This window comes from Akebia trifoliata, chromosome 5, assembly GCF_017979445.1.
Source record: "Akebia trifoliata isolate Shusen 1 chromosome 5, ASM1797944v1, whole genome shotgun sequence".
NCBI lineage: Eukaryota > Viridiplantae > Streptophyta > Magnoliopsida > Ranunculales > Lardizabalaceae > Akebia > Akebia trifoliata.
Genome location: NC_141379.1, coordinates 24,212,734 through 24,231,741, shown reverse-complemented (window position 1 = coordinate 24,231,741; position 19,008 = coordinate 24,212,734). Strand labels below are relative to the sequence as shown.

Genomic DNA, 19,008 nt, shown 5'->3' with positions numbered 1-19,008 from the left:
ATAACATAGTAAACATTATAGAGAGAGGTCTTTTTGGAGAGATTATAGTCTAACCAGTACGAAGGACGATTTACTTGATTTCTCTAACTTGAGCGTCGGAGTGATTTTGGCAGGTACTACATCACCGCGAGGAGGAAGGTGCTAGGGACAACTTCAGATCAGTGCGGTTGGATTCATCGTAGCTGTTCACCAAATTTTGACCGCACAACCATATACACATCACATCAAAATCTCAAAATCGAAATTGACAACTTAACATACATGTATTAAACGAATTTAAAATTAAACATACATGCATAAACCAAAATTGGAAATTAAATATATATGTAAAATTGGAAATTAATATTTATGTAAAACTGAAGTTAGAAATCAAATATACATGTAAAACCAAACTTGGAAATTGACATACATGTAAAACTAAAGTTAGAAATTAAATATACATGTAAAACTGAAATTGGAAATTAACATACATGTAAAACAAAAATTGAAAATTAAATATACATGCAAAATCGAAATTAGAAATTAACATATATGTAAAATCGAAATTAGAAATTAATATACATGTAAAACCGAAATTAGAAATCAAATATACATGTAACACTGAAATTGAAAATTAACATACATGTAAAACTAAAGTTGAAATCAAATAAACATGTAAAAGAAAACTATAAAAAATCCAGCAATTATGGTTACATAGTGAGTCTAAGAAATTGTCACAAGAATTTTATAAGTCATTGAAATCATTTATCCATTTATGATAGCTAAGATATAGAGATTCAAAACCGATGTTCTGATACCACATGTTGATTATTTTATGCATTCAAATCTCAACACAACTATTATTTTGTCCTAATAGAATCAATCAACACATATCTCAAACAATCATTCATGAACAAAATCTAGTTCAAGTTATCATTACTTATATTGTGTTATCCCTAACCTTTAATCCAATGCTTTTGAAGATGCTCCCTTTAATCTCCTCTTTCCTTCCTTGTATTTTGTGAAACCTCAATCAGATTGGTCTTTTCTTCTAGACTCACATTCTTCCTTCTCTCTATCTAGATTCCCTGAGTTTTTTGTGATTGATGGATATCATTTCTTTTATCTGACCGTTTTGTGTACTTTCAACAACTCTAATATGAGGTTAGCCAATCCCTTTATAGATGAAGGTTGATGGCCTAGATTAATTCTTTTAGTAGATTTTCTGTCCATCAAGGTCTCCTGCTAATTTCTTAAAGAATATAATTCTAATGATATTGGATTTTCATTTAAAATTGATATCTATTATATTATAGAATTCACATGCAATTTAGAAATTAAAACCATGGAGGTCAATGAGGCCAAAACATCACATGACTTCTAACATTTTTACCCTTGTTTTTAGTTTTTCAGACTATCATTTTCTACCTATAAACCTTAAGAACAAGATAATAGTAAAAGATGATAGAATTTTGTGTAGATTAGCAAAATAATAATAGAAAATAATAGATTTTTAGGAAGAAAAATCAAGGATGTTCTAAAAGAGGTTAAAGAGCTTGAAGTTGAGGGCATTTAGGCCAATTTATATTAGTCTCTCTCCAAGACTAAAGTTAAGGGGTATAACATTAGTAGTTAAAAAACAATTTGGTGTCTCAAATTTTCACCAATCAAAAGACTCCAAAATATTCTCTGTCTCTTTCATGATTCTTTAAAGGTATATTAACAGACTAACTGACTATAACAGACAAACAGTTTTAGTAGAAGTGAGAGAAAGATCAAACCCTCCAATTATACAATCTTTACACACACATACATACCCACAACTTTACAATGAAGAAATCTTCACCGTCTTCAACCTCAAAAGCATCTTCAACCTCGAAACCATCTTCAGTGCATCCTTACAAGACCAAGAATCTAAAAGATCTTTACTACATAGGCAAAGAACTAGGCACAGGTCAGTCTGGAACAACATATCTCTGCACAGAAATATCAACAGGTACCCAATATGCCTGCAAGTCCATCCTCAAGACAACATTCGACAGCAATGAAAACGATTGTGAAAATGTATGGAATGAAATCAAGATAATGCACCATTTGTCTGACCACCCAAATGTGGTTAGAATCAAAGGTACCTATGAGGATTCTGACTCTGTCCATTTGGTCATGGAGCTTTGCTCGGGCGGTGAGCTTTTCCATCAAATTGAGAAGAAGGGACATTATCCAGAGAGGAAAGCTGCCCAAATCATCAAGACAATTGTTGAGGTTGTGGAGAATTGTCACTCTCTTGGAGTCATCCATAGAGATCTCAAGCCTGAGAACTTCTTGTTCTCTAGCATCGATGAGGATGCTGATCTCAAAGCCATCGATTTCGGCTCGTCTGTGTTTTACAAACCAGGTTGGTTGATGGGTCTTTTCCATTTTTCTCTGTTTTTAGTTCTTGATTTTATGTTCTGTTGAAATCTTTTTGCATGTCATCTTTTTGTTCTACAAACCATGTTGGTTGATGGGTCTCTTCCATTTTTTTTTTCTGTTTTTAGCTCTTGATTTTATGTTCTGTTTGATTCTTTTTTGTGTCATCCTTTTAATTTTATGTGGTTAAGTTTGAATAATCTTTTTGTAAGAATTGGATTTTGTTCATTATGGGTTGATGATGCTTATGATTCTTTGAGTAGGGAGGTTTAGTGGGCAGAATCTTTAATCACAATAGTACTAAATGCACAATTGATTTAAATGAATTTTATTTTTTATTTTTTATGTTGGCTTCCATCATATATTAATTCTTGTTTCTTGTGTTGCTTTTCTTTGATTATTTTTTAGTTTTTTTAAGGAAATCTTTTAGCATAAATTGACATTATTTGTTATGAGTCGACATTAGATTGAGTTCTGTTTTGGAGATAATAGGATTGCTGATGCTTGAGATCTGGGTTTTCTGTTGTTTTGCTGTGGGCATCTCAACCATTCTTTCTCTTAATATAATTTTCAGTTATCAAAAAAAAAAAAAAATGTATCTTAGATATCAAGACCCTATGACCTTAACAAGTCATCTGAAAGTAAAATCTTTGAACCAATAGAAAACAAGTTGCCATATCCAATTACTTTCTAAAACTAAAGAGTAGGAGCTACTAACCACACAATTTATCTGAACACTAAATAAAACTTTCCAGGAATCGTGATTCTGGATTACTATGTGGTTGTTACTTGATAGAGCTAATTTTCCTTGTTTTATTTTATTTTTATTTTTCTCCTTCTAGGGGACACTTTCTCTAATCCAGTTGGAAGTCCCTTTTACGTTGCACCGGAGGTTTTGAAAAAGAATTATGGACCTGAATGCGATGTATGGAGTGCTGGAATTATCTTATACACTTTACTAAGTGGTGCACTACTTTTTTCGGAAGGTACTTCATCCCTTAAATTTAAGAATATTACTACTTTCTATCCATGTTATGTATTTTAACAACTTTTTATTGTATCACTTGTTCACTGCAGACAAAGATTTGGATTCCATCCTCAAACAGATTCTAGAAGAGAAGATAGATTTTGAGTCTGAACCATGGCCTGAAATCTCAGAAAATGCAAAAGATCTGATACGAAAAATGCTGGAAAGGGATCCAAAGGATAGATTGACTGCTCATGAAGTTCTGTGTGAGTGAGCTTAATTTTTCCAGTATTATGCCTTTGATTCTTCCTTGTGACTGTGATAGTGGGTTTCTATACTAACAGGTCACCCATGGATTGTGGATGATGGAGTTCCCCCGTATAAACCTCTAGACTCTGCTGTCTTATCACGCCTCATGCGTTTCTCTACGATGAATAAATTCAAGAAGATTGCTTTAAGGGTAAGCTTTTATCAATTTTTTCTTTAATAATAACACTTCATCTATCTGAAGCACACATTGATCCCAATTTGAAGAGTTTTGAAGAATTTTGCCTTATAATTTGTTCATTTTGCCTAATATATATATACATATGAAGAATGAAACAGGGCCTAAGAAGAAAAACCAAAGCTCTAACATTCGATTGCAAAATTGGAACTCTCTTTGAATATCAGTAGTCAAAATAGTGAGCATTTTTAATTCAAGTTTTCTTGCCCAACTATGCTTCTGTAGTTATGCTCCAACAAGTACTAGATTCAGGTAAAAATATGGCAAACATTTGTTGGTAATTTTAACTTGTTAACCACTTCTTTTGCAGCCATATTTCCTTTCATGGCACATAAAACTTTGCCACAACTGTAGTTCAGAAAATAATGTTGTGGCTCTCAACAAGCGAACGAGTTAATGATGACTTTTTGTTCCTCATTCATTTTGTTGCTTGTATGAGAGCAATATAGTTAAGTCTCCATAGCTTCTGTTCATATAGCGTGTGGGCCTCTTATTGTCGTTTGATCCATCTCATTCCATGTTCATTCCACATTACAATTTCATTTTGCAGGTTATAGCGGAAAGACTTAAGGAGGAAGAAATCGCCGGTTTGAAAGAGTTGTTCAAAATGATTGACACAGGCAACAGTGGAACAATAACATTCGATGAACTAAAAGTTGGTTTGAAGAAAGTGGGCTCTGAACTCAAGGATCCTGAGATAAAGGCTCTTATGGATGGAGTAAGTAAATGTTGGCAAAACTAAGATTATATGGATAATGGGTTTAAAACCTATGATACTATGAAATTGTAATGAAGCCATTCGAGCATGGGTTTCTATATAACTGTGGCATAGCTGAGTGACCAATATGCGTGAAATCTTACATGGGCTAGTTTGGCAGGTTGATATCGACAACAGTGGAACCATAGAGTACAGTGAATTTCTTGCTGCTACTTTGCACTTGAACAAGATGGAGAGAGTGGAAAACTTAACGTCAGCCTTTTCTTTTTTCGATAAAGATGACAATGGTTACATAACCATTGTTGAGCTTCAACGAGCTTGTGAACATTTTGGTCTAAGTGACATTGACGTGGATGAAATAATCAAAGAAATTGATCAAAACAATGTAAGTCCCCTTTTGCCTCTGAGGAAGGGGAAAAAAATTGTTTTTTAATTACTTCATCTGTCATGAGTACTTTTGCAGGATGGGAAGATAGATCATGTTGAATTTTCTGCTATGATGAAGAATGGAAATGGAGAACCATGAGAAGCATTTTGAACTTCGACTTGGATGATGCCATGAAAATACCAGACACTTGATGTACTGTTTCTGACTGAACCAAGTTACTAATTGGATTTATTTTTGTTAGAATTTGGAGGGTTGAATTTTGAAAACCCTTTAATATTCAAAAGGTTTTAACCGTTTGGTAAAATAATATTTTAATCATAGGGTAATATAATCCCATATTTACTTTATGCTTTATGCTTTTACTTTATTTAAGTTTAATTGAAAGTTTTGTTTTGCCTTGAGTAATTTTAGACCCATAGCAACTAGGAGAATAATTGATTTGCAATTCTTAAATAGTTGTGCTTCTAATAGTTTTAAAGTAGATAAAAGTAGTGGACGGGCTCACACACCCACACGGGGGCCCAAGAGGAAAACCCAAGGTTCCAATTGGGATTTGGATCTACCGGTCCGAAAACCTTAATGCATATGTGCATGTACGATGTTTATTTATTTTCGACTACCAGTACATCTTTCGTTGTGAGAGCACACAACATCGTCGAGTTCGAAGTTACATTCAAATTTAGAGTACCCTTTTGGATACGTGAGTTGTTGTATTCTACAGAACGAACGCCTATACACTATGGTACCGTAGTAGGGGCGAATTTCGTTTTAGGACATTGCTTTGTACACGCCTCAACCATTTTTTTTAAGTAATAATTTTCTATTACGTTCAATTTGAAAATTAAGATTTGTTCAAACTTCTTCTCTCTCTGTCCATAAGAAATCAGTACTCAGTGGATAACAATTTTTTTGTATGATGAAAAATGCTTAATGGTAGGAATGAATTGGCTAAATCTTTGGTCTTTAGGAGAATGGATTAGTTGTAATTTTTTTTTCTTTTTTTGGATAGGTAATGGAATAGTTCATAAAAAATACCCCCAACTTTATCTCAGTGCAACTTGAAGAACTCAATGATAGTTTCTCAGGTAGATCAGCACTGGAAAGGCACTCTTCTTGAAAGACTCTTGGATGAGTGGCAAAATTTAACCTTCAAACCCACTGGGTCCATAGATATGTGTAGAAATCTACATAATAAAACACTATGGTGGTGGGTCCCACTCCCTTTGTCTCAAGATTTATACCCTAAACAACGTATTTTTAATTTTTCTCTTTTTTCTTTTTTCCAAAAATACCATTAACTTTATTCCTTTTTTTTTTTCTACATTTTTCTAATATTACCCCTCTAACTTTATTGTCTTTCTTCTTTTCCACTACAACAATTTTGTTGTAGAGCAATGGATGACAAAGGCGGATTGTAACCTCAGCTGCTACATGTGACATAATTTCGAGAATTTTGAAATCTCTCTTTTTTATAAGTTGTAGACTCTGGAAAACCTCTCTCGATCTCTCTTTAACAACACAAGAGACTTGAATCTTTCGATCTCTCTCCTTGTTCGGATATGCCAAAGCTTCCATTCGGGTTTAGTTGGATGAAATCTACTGTGAATTCGAGATCTCCATCCCAAAAGCCAGATTGAAGTTCGAAATCTCGAACGTTCATATGCAACTCTTGTTACTTATTTCTTCTTCTCAAATTAATTTTCTTATAACTAGTGTAGATTAAAAATGTTGTAGGATACTTAATTTATAGTTGACTGGAATTTATAGATCCACCACAACAGGGATAGAGTAGGGGCATATTCCTTCCTCCCTGACCAACCTGACTCTGTTCAGATTTCTTTTTGTTTGTGGATATGGGTGTCTGTGTGTGTGTGTGTGGGAGGGGTTGTGTGCTGTGTGTGGGTTGTGGGTGGGTATGTGGGTGTGGGTAAGTAGGAGGGATAGCCTCCTCCCATGGTCCAATCCGATCAAAGTGTTTAAATTATGTTTGGCACAGCTTGTACGGATAGACATTAGCTTTGTGTCTATCAAGCGCTTTTGGGAGTCAAAATCTTGAGAGATCTTAAGAGAGAACAGTTTGAGGACTTTGTTTTCAATGGACATAATTGTAAGATAATGGGAAAAAAAGAACCCCCGCCACTTTGCCATTGTCCTCAACCTTTAGCAAAGCTACAAGATCCAAACTAGAAACGTTCATGCTTATTTATCGTTTGTTCTAATAGTAAGTAAAACAGGTGACAGGAAAACCCTTAAAAAGGATAATCCATATCAATTTTTATGAATTTGCAGTGCCATACATTATGTCATACACACATTTTTGGACATAAACTAAACCATATCAATTGTCTGATTGTCTTGATATGTTGGTTTTTTGGTGGTTCATGTCACAATGTGATAAAAGCCCAAATTTGACGGCCTTGGGCCGTCAAAATTTTCATTGTCAAATTTTTTTTTCGACGGGCTGAAACTGTCAAATTAATGACGGATGAGAGAAATTCGACAGTTCTAAGCCGTCAAATCTGGGAACATCAAGAATTTCGATGGTCCTAGACCATCAAAATTCAGTTTCTAAAATTCGTGGGCCTTGGCTTGTCAAATTTTTATATCGAATTTTCCAGTTTTCACATAGTGTGTCTCCAATACTTCATATTAGTGTTAGTGACCAAATCATAAGAAATGTGCAACATATATGAAAAACCATTAGTGGGGACAAAGTTTTAGTTTGGGAAGGAAAAACACTTTCATTACTACATTTTCTTGTGGCATAATTTGATGCCACAGGGATGGAGAGCACAAAATTTTAAGAACATTGGAATTTTTTGTGGAGGAAATGAAATTCATTTTTTTTCACTCAAGATTAAAATTTTGTTGAACAGATTACACGGGTTAGGCTAACTATTTAATAAATGTGTCCGGTTTGGGTTTAAGTTTTTGACATAATTATTAAATGGATCGGATTTGGATTCAATAAATTTTTAGAATATCCTAACCTCAAAATGACACGAAAACGATCCGACCCATTGCCACCCCTACTCATTTTAGCCAAGGAGATCTATTTGGTGGGACTCACTACCAGATTTAACAGTAAAGATCACAGTATATCACTCATTTTGCATTCTCCATGGGAATATGGTTAAGATGAAATTTTCGAGATTCTATGGCCCTGCTAACTTTTGCTAATGCCACCCCAATTTGTATGTAAATCACCAAAGAATTTGTACAATCTTGAGGTGGCATTAGCAAAAGTTGGTATGGCAATATAAACTCTAATTTCTCCCACAAACAGATCAACTCGCAATTTTTCAAAAGGAAAATTTTATTGACACGCCACCAAACTCTAAGAGGTCAAATTTTAGAATAAAAAATTAGAACTTCGTTTTTAAGGGTAGCTCTTGGTTCCTTCTTCTTCGATAGCTCTGCATCTTCTCTGGCAAACCAACACACTGTCGCATCTTCTCTGGTGAACCTCACAGACAATGTTGATCATTCTAGATTTTTGGTGACATCTATTTCAATTGACAATGAATTTTTCTTAAGTTTGATTAAATTATGGTCAACTCCTAAAACATTGAACATGTTACCCAATCATCAGGTGTTATAATTTTTGTAAAAAAATTATATAGGCACCCCTAACTTTTACTTACTCTCAAATGTTCACTTATTTTTAATTGGGGGTGCCAATAGAAGCTCTCATCTAAAAAGGGGCTGTTTTTTTTTTTTTTTTTTCCTTTTTTTCTTTTAGTGAGTGTTGTACCCAAATAAAAAAAGGAGGGAAGAACGGAGAAAGAGAGAGTGAGAGGAGTTGAAGATTATGGCGAAGCAAAAAACCCAAAAAGGATAGTTTGGATGAAATCTTTCTTGCCTAAATGTTTGAAGATTATGTAAGCCATCTTAATCTATTTCGTTTCTCATCCTCTTATTATTATTAAAATGAGGATGACGAAAAAGATCTAGTTTAAGCTGGTTTACATTCTCTTTGATCATTTACAAGATCTTCATGTTTCTCAATCTTGAGAAATATTTATGTATCTCGAGAAAGGGATCCTAAGGGTTCATGGGAATTTTAGGGTGTTAGTATTAGGGTATGTATAATTTGGGTTAGGTTTAGGGTTTATATTTTATGTCTTAGGATTTAGGTTAAGGATAACTTCTCAGATGTAATGTCTTCCATTACACTCTATGTTACCGGTCTCAAACCCTGGATAAAAGAGTACTATGAGGTTTTTTTTTTTTTTTTGTTAAGCTTGATTTGAATGAAGAGTCGTGTTGGAGTGTCCTCAGTGGGGACACCTTGACATGGTGGTGCGTGCATGTTCATAAATGCATTTTACTCGTATCTCGGAGAAATACATCTATGGGCATGCGCACCCCACCACATCAAGATCCCACCCCCCTCCCCTGTGTGGCTCCTATTGAGATCACTCCACCATTAATCTTTAATGAAATAGGTCTTGTGTAGTCGGAATTGCTAACCTAATTAGGTTTAATGTGTTAAGGGATTTGACTTGTACCATGATTCGAAAATGAAACGAAATTAGTGGGATTTGGATCAGGTCTAACTAGGTTTGAATCATAATAGTATTGACTGGTCCAAACGTCAACCCATTTTGATACTTGTAATAATTATTTCATTAATGTGTCATTTTAAATCACAAAATATAAGAAGTTTCTCAAATATCAAAATTATTTAAGGGTTTTCTAAATTACTCTTTTTCTAATAAAATTTTGTAAAATTTTTTCTTGATACAATTTTTTTTTTTAAACTCTTATAATAGATGGTATTTGAAGATATTTTTCAAATAATTAAGATAAAGTTTTTCATTTGGAAAGGAAAAACACTTTCTTTACTGCATTTTCTTGTGGCATCCAAAAATATAATTTGATGCCATAGGGATGTAGAAGAAAATTTTAAGAATGTTGGAATTTTTTGTGGTGAAATTTATTTTTTCATGTAAGATTAGAATTTTTATAAGGGTAAGTTTTACTTGAACCCACAACCTCAAAGTTGTTTTGCAATGTGTAAAATCAATTGAGCTATGGGTTAAATTTATATTAGAATTTTGTTGAACAGATAACACGGGTAAGGTAAGCTTACCTATTTAATTAGTGTGTCCGGTTAGGATTTAAGTTTTTGACACAATTATTAAATTGCTTGGTTTTGGGTTCGATAAATTTTTAGAATATCCTTACCTCAAAATGGCATGAACATGACCCGACCCGACCCATTACCCCCCCTACTAATTTGTAAACAGGAGATCTATTTCGTGATTTAACAATAAAGATAATGGTATATCAGTCACTTTGCATCTCCATGAAAATGTGTTTAGGATAAAATTTGAAAGATTTTATACCAACACCAACGTTCTTTAATACCACCCCAATTCATATGTAAATCACCAAAAGAAAAAGAAAAATTAGAACTTTATTTTTAAGGGCACCTCTTTATTTGTTCTCCTACTCCGACAACTCTGCGTCTTTTCTGGTGAACCAGCACCGTTGTGTACTCTCTCTCTCTGACTTCAATTGACAATGAATTTTCTTTAAGTTTGATTAAATTATGGTCAACTCCTAAAAGATTGAACATGTTACCCAATTATTAGGTTTTTTTTTATTTATAACCATACCCAATTCATAGGATCATTTGTACCTGTAAATTTGGATCCAAACAGGCTCCAATCTGTACCCAACCCAACCCACTCCATTCACTTCCATCAACACGTTGCCCCCCACCCCCCATGTTCACAAATGGATCTATTCGAACCATTCAGTGTTTTCGTTTTTCTAAGTGGGAGTGTATTTTTAGACGGGTGGGGGCAATGAGTGCGAGTCTTTCCCAATCAATCTCGTTGTATTTTTTTATAAGCTGTCTATTGGATTTCTAGAGTTGATGGTAAGTGCACCAACAAAAATCCGGGACAGATCTTCTAAATTAGCATTTCTAATTGAGGTCTGAAATCTTGCTTCCTAATATAATCTCAAAGTTTTCGCAAAATGTTTTTTGTTCCAATCTCTGTTGAAATCAGTTGTTCATTAAAATATTCCAAAATGGCACAAAACTTTGAACCACAATGCTTCTAGCACGCGGGCAATATTGTAATGTGAATTTCCTGGCACACAAAAAGGCATCATAAATGTCCATTTTTTATTTTTAAGCTTCTTCTCCTTTTCCATAAGATATCCTTATTTCAAAAAAAAAAAGCATACATGTAGGTAGGAGGGACAGCCTCTTCCCAATAGTCCAATCTGATCTAAGTGTGTAAATTGTATTTGGCACAGCTTCTGTTGATAGATTTCGGCTTCTCCTCTGTCAAGTGCTTTTGGATGTCAAAATCTTATTTAGGTACTACACACTCAACTTTCAGGCTCCTGCAAAAGCCAGGAGTTGAAGCTGTTCTGAGTTCTGACCAGCTTTTGGTTTATGGCTTTTGCGAGAATCCAAATGTAATTTCAAATTGATTATAATTATTTACAAAATACCCCAATCCTTTCACTCTCCGCAAATATCACTGAGTGGTATTAAAGTCAACAAACACAATCTAGGATACATTAACAGCTTTTTACCAAGTTTCTGAGAATTCATTTGAAGTGATTCAAAGATAAGTTATTCCATAAAAGCACTTCAGTTGAAAACAAGGCAATCCCAAACAAATGTACTCTTTACAAAAAATAAATTCTCACTTTCTGCTTTATTATTCACAATTAAATTAAGATTAGGCTTCAGTTTTCTGTCATTACTCTTCCACTGATAAATCAAAATGTGACACAACAAACTGGTGGAAGAAGAATTTGCAGATTCCTTGAGGGATTGATGTACATATGAACTGTAAATACATGAGTTACTGATTGGTGCCGTTGAGTGGTGTGGTTTTGCACAGCCCTGACAGTATTCTACTCTGAAGATTGGCTGAAAAAATATGACCATGGGCACTTATAAAATGATGTAAACAATTTGCAGAGCTTCTCAGAGATCCTTCAAGTCTTGCCTCCGTCCTTGTGGTGCCTCGGCGAAAAGTGACAGCACTCGCATCGTAATGCAAACAAAACCAAGACATCAAGTCAAGACATGGAGTAAGAACCATCTGATATTTCACCTTGGACAAGCCTTAATAGAAGAAAAGTTTCTCAATTTTGCAAATTCTAAAGCTGGAACTTAGATTTAGAAAGGGATAAAAAAAACACTCCGAAACTTACATTGACAAGAGATTGTTGGCAGTCCTGACAAATCAAATATCAGCTCGACAACTATCTCACTGTAGATTCATTTTCCAGTTCTATCTCATGACTCAATGACACATTCTACTAGAGTCGAGCTTTTAGCAAACAATGGAACAATTTTTTGACATACTTCAATGTAAATCGTGATTCATTGTCTCAAAGTGATGGTGTTCCCATTTTGAGAGATCTGAAGGGCTAACAGTTTGAGGACATTGTTTTCAATTGAAAAATCTTTTAAGATAATGGGACAAAAGAATCCCCCACCACTTTGTTATTGCTCTCAACCTAGAGCAAAACCACAAGATCCAAACTAGAAACTTTCATGCCTTTTTATCTTCTATTCTAATAGTAAGTAAAACAAGTGGCAGGAAAACCCATGAAAAATAATTTGCAATACCATACATTGTGTCCTACCCATTAGTGGAAAACCTAATTATTTTAGTTCTAGTTATTATTTAGATATAGTTTTTATTTAGCTTTTATTTATTTTTGATTTGTAAGGGCATTCTTATCTTTTAATTATTTTTTTTAATATAAATTCCTACTAAGCTCTCACAAAGAGACTTGACAATTACATTTCAACAATTCTTCTTGATATCAAAGCCTTAGAGGACTCATCGACCTCCTCTTAGGTTCCCCTCTTCGGTTCTTGGGTTCTCGATGTTTCTTCTTTTCTTTTCTCTTCTCTCCTCTTTCTCCCTTCTTCAATACCTTTAGAACTTGTGACCTAATAACCTAGTGGTAGCTTCGTTAGAAGGTCTCCCCTTTGGGGACTTTTTTTTCTTGATTCTTATCCCCTTAATCACATGTTGCGATAGGGATTTTATCCATGTTTTACATGCTGCAATAGCTTTTTTGCATTGTGTTTTTTTTTTTTTTTTCCTATGATAGGGTTTTTCTATCTTTCATAGGCTGTTTGGTTTGATTTCTGCCCTACGATAGGGTTTCTCCCCTTGTTGTTGTGAAGCCCTGCCACATCACTTAGGGTATTCTTTTGGTTTGTGGAAGCAGTTAGGTTGAATTATGTGTGGTTTGCAACAACAACTAGAAAGATATTGGGGGCTTGTGATAGCAACTAGGGAGTATTTTGGCCTTGCGACAGTAACCTGGGTGTTACTTGGTGGCTTACGACAACAATAAACTGTTGTTGGGTGACCTGCGACAACAAGGAAAGCATCCTTGGTAACTTGTGATAGCAGCAAGATTTTTTTTGGTTGTCTGCAACTGGGTTAGTGGCTCTCTGGTGGTCTACACATCACCATAGCCGTGTTTGGTAGTCTGCGACCCTAGTTTAGGGGATTGTGACAGCATTAACCTACTTCTGAATGGTGCCGTCAATCAGCAATGGTTGTATATTATAGTAACAGAGGTGTTATGCCATTGATTTATTTTGTCGTTCTTGTTACCGCCCTTTGACAGTACTATTACGGGATATCTTCCTTCAATCCCAAGTTTTTTTTTTGTTCATAGTGTGCAATGATGACAATTCATGAGACTAAGGATTCCAACACAATCCTTGTAGTCATTTCCTTAGTCCAGTGTATAACCAATGCCCTACTGGATGGTCGGAATTTTCAGTCTTGATCTCAATTTATGTGACTTTTGGATCATTTGCCCCATTTTTTTTTTTTTTTCTTTAGATTGGAGTCCTATTTATAGGATTTTGGGAGATCCTTGGGGGATAAACTTATCCTAAATCATAGGGTTCCCAATATTTTCAATAAAATTTCTAGAGAAAATCCAAATTACCTCTCCTCAGCTTGAATTTGATGGTCTTTTACTCACCTATAAGTCTCACCAATTATGATGATAAAAAAGATAGGATTTTAAAAGGTCATAGTTTCTAGATAATTCTTTGAGGAGGGTAAAAGAGTCATAGGTCATTGGCTTTGGATCAAATCCTAGAGAACTAGGCTAGATGAGATGTAAATACAGATTGAGATTTTGGATATTAATGTCATCTGCTCGAGTTGTAGATGATGATAAAATAAAAACAAAAGAAGACCTTGGTAAATAAAGGTCGAACCACATAGACAACGTTAATCCAAAGTATTTTTACTTCCAATCCAATTCAAGTTTATGTAATCGATTAAAAATAGTTTTCGAGAAATTATCTAAGGTAAACTATTAAAATAAAAAATTCAAAATATGATAGAAAAATATAAATCAATTGGATTTACCTTAACAAATTTTATCAGTGAATTCTAGTTATCTATTTATCTCGATCCACTAAACAAAACTAATGTTTGTGGATCAGAAAATCAAATTGTTATAATATAAACGATATCAAAAGTATGCAATAAATTAAGTCGAGAATATTAGATAAACATTAATTATATTTCTGTAAAGCATGGTTCTTTTTGAACTAATCAAAAAATGAACCATCAAAACTTTGAGAAACATTCAATGTTTAACCTAATAATAAATACCTAACATTATCACAATAAAACTATAAAGCAATTACGAAAACAATAAAAACACTGATAAATCTTGCTCTGACTTTCTCAACCTATCTAACGGAGATTTAGCCAACAATTATCGTAAGAACAATAAAGTGCAAATAAAATAAAGAAAACATGGAAAGAAAAAGTAGAGATGAGATAAAGGTATTCTTTATTGCTTCTCGAATTTGAAATTGACAAAGCCTCCTTATAACTTTCGTAAAACTAAGAAATAGAAAATAAAAATTTAAAACTAAAAGAATAGAAAAAGAGAAGTTGATCTCCAGGGAGATGAGAGATGATATATCCTTTTAATCTGGTCTCTATTATAGAGATTAGATTAGGGTTTCTAGGGTAATTAGGATTTTGAAAATATTTTGTGATTATAAAAATACTGAAGCCTTACTTTAGTACGAATGTATTTCAACCGCCAATGTTCAATACAAATTTCGAGGCTAGACTTTCTTCGTTAACCACAGTGCCACCGTAAAATTTGGCTCAATTGACGACTTTTAAGAGACTTTATTTGTGATATTTCAGCTTACTCACGTTTTTGCCATTGACGACTTTCACCCTATTGAAACTACTTTATTTGGCCACATTGAACTCTTTTCATTTTTGTATTTTTTCAGTTCTAGCATCCTTGTTTTGATTTGATCTTTTTAACATATTTTTGCTTTTTTTCTTTTCTCAACTTTTTCACATTTCACCATTTTTCTAGTGTTTTTTTTTTCAAAAAGTAGGTAGCCTTTTTCAAGGTACCTAGTCTAATCCTATGATTGTGGTCCAATTCATATTAATTCTAGTTCTATTTTTCTTCTAACTAGCCAACTAAAGGACAACGAAGTCATAGTTCACTAGATTCGATTTCCCCTAACACTCTAGACAGAGAAGAGGGTTAACACTTATTCCATAAAATCTTTTTTTTTTTACTCAATCAGAAGTGTTGTGAATTTTCATAGTATTATTTTGATTTTCTAGATGAAGAATAACAAAAAAAAAACTTATGATAAAAAATTAGGACATGAGCTTGAGATTTAAAATTCATATGTAAACAACATGTAGAAAGAATTTGAAGAAAATATTTTGCAAGTGTTAAATATTTTTTTATTTTTTATTTTTGAAAACATGAAACTAAACTAGCAATAAAATGCAATGCAATTGTGAGCTAACCTAATACCCTCAAACCTAAGTGACATATTGTTCTCAATATGCAAGCAGTAAGGAAAGAGAAAAATGTTAAAACACACCTGAAATAGATTGAGCATTAATGTGCAAAGTCTAGTTACAACTAATCTGAAAAGAGTAAAAGTTATAACAATAATAGTTTTCAAAACAGATTTTGCATAAAAGAAATCCTACCTAATAATTGAAAAACATTCTAATATAAGAAAGATATCCTAATCTGTATCTGAACTCTCGACAGCCCGTGCACGTGCCTTCTTTTCTTCAATGTAAGTCATTATCATCTCTACTACTCAATTAACAATTATTGACCAGTTAGTTCTAGTAACGCTGATTGATTGGTTTGATTGAGAGTTGGCTTGGGAAAAAAAAGAAAGAGATGGAGATTAAGGTTTACGTGAAAATTTAAAATTACAAGAAAAGAAATCCTAACTATGCTTGGGAGTTACCTCCCAAGCAGCGTTAAGCTTAACGTCTTCAGCTAGACCTATCAAAAGATTTGATTCTTATGTATTTTCCTAACATCTAATTTGAGGAACACGACAATTGATTTCCCACCCCAAATGATAGGCATGCAGATTTGGATCATCATTAGGATATGAAAATGATTTTTCAAGATGATCAACAACCCTCATTTGTCCTCAGTTCTTAATGTAGTCACCTTTTTGAAATAATTTTCAATCATCATATTCCCAAAGAGAATGGAAGTTGTAAGATAAACATGGTCTTTACAATCTTGTGAAAGGATAGATTGGATGGGGTACGAGGTTGGATCAGTAGTGTTTAGAATTGGTGTGACAAAAAAATTAGAGTTGATTCTTGGTTCCTCTTGAACAACAATATCCTTTGATTGTGAATCAATTTCTTTAGTCAAATTTTTGCAATCAACTTGCTCATTAGGAATTTGAAACACAACTTAACTCTCGGGGATTATTTTATTTGAAAACTGATCATTCTTTCTTTATTCTAAGGGCATAGTGAGTTAATCTATTTAGACTTCCATTATTGCTTCGACTGGAACTGTAACCTCATTAGTTTGTGTTTGAACTTCAATTGAGACGAGATTATCAATTATTGATAGATAATCATTGAAATCTTCAAAAGAGTGGAACTGGTCACCAAGATTATTTTGAAAGAATGGTGAAATTTCTGAAATTAGTTGGTCAATTTTTTCTAAGTTGATTATGGATTGATCAATGTCTTGCTGTTATTAATGTTGGATGAACTATAGTTGTTGGGTGAATTGTTTTTGTTGATTTAAGAACTCAATCATCATAGACTCTAATGATAAAGATTGAGAAGAAGACAAATATGAATGAGTAGATGTTGACTTAGGCTCTGTAGCTATATATAATCGAAGAATTTTTGAGAATCATAGGATTGTTAAGGACTTATGGTTGGATTCATTCTCGAGGTGTCGTGCATATAAAAATCCTCATGATTAGCAAAATGACTACCCTGAGTGAACTCGTTCTGACTAGGTATGGTATTTGAGGGAAACCAATTGTCTACGTGGTATGGTTGGTTGAACGAATTAGGTGTCCTTATCCAATAAGAATTTTGAGAATTATGGACTATGGGCAGACTTGGACAACACTCGAGCAAATGACCATAATTATCACATAGAACACACGGGGTCCATGATTTTCTCTTAAACTCCATGACGATGTAAATCTATTTGAGGTTCTGTATCTACTTTTTTTTTTTCAAAATACACTACGGACTAGCATATAAAGTAGGGAGGAATTCATACATACTTTATAGGTTCTTATAAGACTAGAAAACTTATAACTATTTCAAAGGGATAACTCAAGCCTCCAACCCAATTCTTTGAAATCGAAATCAACCAATTTAATCTTTAAATGAAAGGTAGAGCATAATGCTGAGCAAGGGCACTATTAACTCACCTCTTCATCTAGAATAGATGTAGTCTATCCTCCTAGTACAATAGGGTACAATAGGGTAGGATTGCGCTTAGGCACTGACTTCGATCAAGAAGTGCAATTGGTGCAACTTAGGCTAACTTTGTCTATTGAGCTCGATAGGACCTATTATCAAGTTTAATAAGAATTTAATTAAAATTGGGCTAATGTGAATTATTTTCCTAATAGGGTAAGAAATTGACGATGAAATCCGATTCTTATCTTATTTGTACCATCCTCGTAAGGGTGCCATTTTTTACTATTGTGCAATTAGAAATATGCAATTAACTTATTCAAATTCAATACAAAAACTTACTTGTAAGGGATGCATGGGGGTTTTGAAGTTTACCGCGCTGATCGCGATGAGTCGACTCGGGCCACTGACACCAATCTCGGTGTACGAAATTAAGGAGTCGAGACAATTACGTCATACTATCGTCCTTCCTTAATTCTATTATAGTCCAAGCCTTCTCAGATTAATTAAAATCAAATTCTAAAAATAAATTAAAATTTTCTAAAAAGAAAATCATAATATTGGTTTACTTTAAATAAAAATAAATTCTAGTTTCTTCGTCAAAGAGTCGAATCTGGGTGGTGGAATAAAATTTTCCAACTACGTTGCTCCTCGTTGAATCCTTCTGTTGAAAATAAAAGAAAAATCAAAATTAGAATTCTAAAAAACTTATGTGCTCATTGAAATTCAGAAGTTTGAAGAAAGATTGTGTAAAAATTCGAAGTACTAATCTCGAGGTTTGACCGCAGTGCCATAGTTGACTTAGGCGCCTTGGAAAAATTCTAATGAAATTTACTTCAATTTTGGGATTTTGTTCATACTGACTTTAGGAATACAACAGTATTTTTTCGAATTTTTCTGAAATAAAAATTTTGATCAATAGAAAATCGAATAAGATTTTCGGATAAAAAGATGTTAAATTACACTGTTGTCCGTGGTAACAACGCCAATTTATTCGAGCTGTGGATGATGATAAAATATGAACAAAATAAATCCTTGGCAAGTAAGGGGTCAAACCACAGAGACAACATTAATCCAAAGTATTTTTACTTCCAATCTAATTCAAGTTTATGTAACCGATTAAAAATAGTTTTCGAGAGAAATTATCTAAAGTAAAATACTAAAATAAAAACTTCAAAATACGATAGAAAAGTATAGATCAATTGGATCCACTTTCAAACGTTTTATTAATGAATTCTGGTTCTCTATTTATCTCAATTCACTAAATAAAACTAATGCTTGTGGATCGAAAAATCAAACAATTAT

The 19,008-nt window shown here is 33.5% G+C and overlaps 1 pseudogene; it reads left to right on the top strand.

Moving 5' to 3' along the window:
• The first annotated feature begins 1,809 nt into the window (after positions 1-1,809).
• On the top strand, positions 1,810-5,157 carry LOC147401714 (calcium-dependent protein kinase SK5-like; annotated as a pseudogene).
• The last annotated feature ends 13,851 nt before the right edge of the window (positions 5,158-19,008 follow it).